Genomic DNA, 998 nt, shown 5'->3' with positions numbered 1-998 from the left:
GATGAGAAGATTGGGGTCATATGGTGATATTTTCTCGACCTTGTGAGAACTCTGGCTGCTGCATTCTGGACAAACTGTAGCTTGTTTATTAATTATGCAGGACATCCACCTAGTAATGCATTACAGTAGTCCAGTCTGGAGGTCATGAACGCATGGACGAGCTTCTCTGCATCAGATATAGACAACATGTTTCTTAGCTCAGCAATATTTCTAAGGTGGAAGAAGCCTGTTTTTGTAATATGGTTGATGTCAGCCCGCTTGAGCACTTCCGGCATTGCCACCTCCACCACCAGGGAACCGGCCCCTTGCAACCTGCTACGTGGAAAGGGTGTCCATCTTGCAAACACAGATAAGGACGCCAGAAACCTTCAATCTGTGCCAGATTGTCTTCAGGGCTTAAATGGGGTTCATTAGTTTGTTTGGGTGTTAGAAAGGGGTTTGATTGGTTTATGCAGATGTTGGGAAGGGGGTTGATTCACCCATGTGGGTTGATTAGTCTATGTGGGTGTTTTAAAGGGGGTTGATTAGGCCATGGTCGTGTTGGGAAGGGGGTGATGAGTTTATGTAGGTGTTGGAGACTAAGCACTCAAACCATCTGAAACAAACAAAATCTGATCTGATCTTAAACTGATCTTAAACCTTCACTTATACCCTGCAGAAAAGATTTGACATTATTTTAAGTTTTTATGATTACCCACAGACACACACACACACACACACACACTGCTCTTGCAATACTAACTGGTAAACGATGTAATTGGTATGTTTGATCATGTTTTAAAGGAGCTAAATTAGGATATGTGTGTGTGTGTGTGTGTGTGTGTGTGTGTCAGATAGAGAGAGACAGTTATGTATATGGTGATGTCTGAGATGTCTACTGTATAGCAGGTGTGTGTGTGTGTGTGTGTGTGTGTGTGTGTGTGTGTGTGTTGACCTTTCATGTGCTATTTATTTTGGGATGCCTCTGCTGGATAGTGGAATGTTTGGGAGGGGATTCT

Source organism: Silurus meridionalis, chromosome 4 (assembly GCF_014805685.1).
Source record: "Silurus meridionalis isolate SWU-2019-XX chromosome 4, ASM1480568v1, whole genome shotgun sequence".
Lineage (NCBI taxonomy): Eukaryota > Metazoa > Chordata > Actinopteri > Siluriformes > Siluridae > Silurus > Silurus meridionalis.
The sequence above is the reverse complement of the archived record's forward strand: the minus strand, read 5'-3'. Positions refer to the sequence as shown.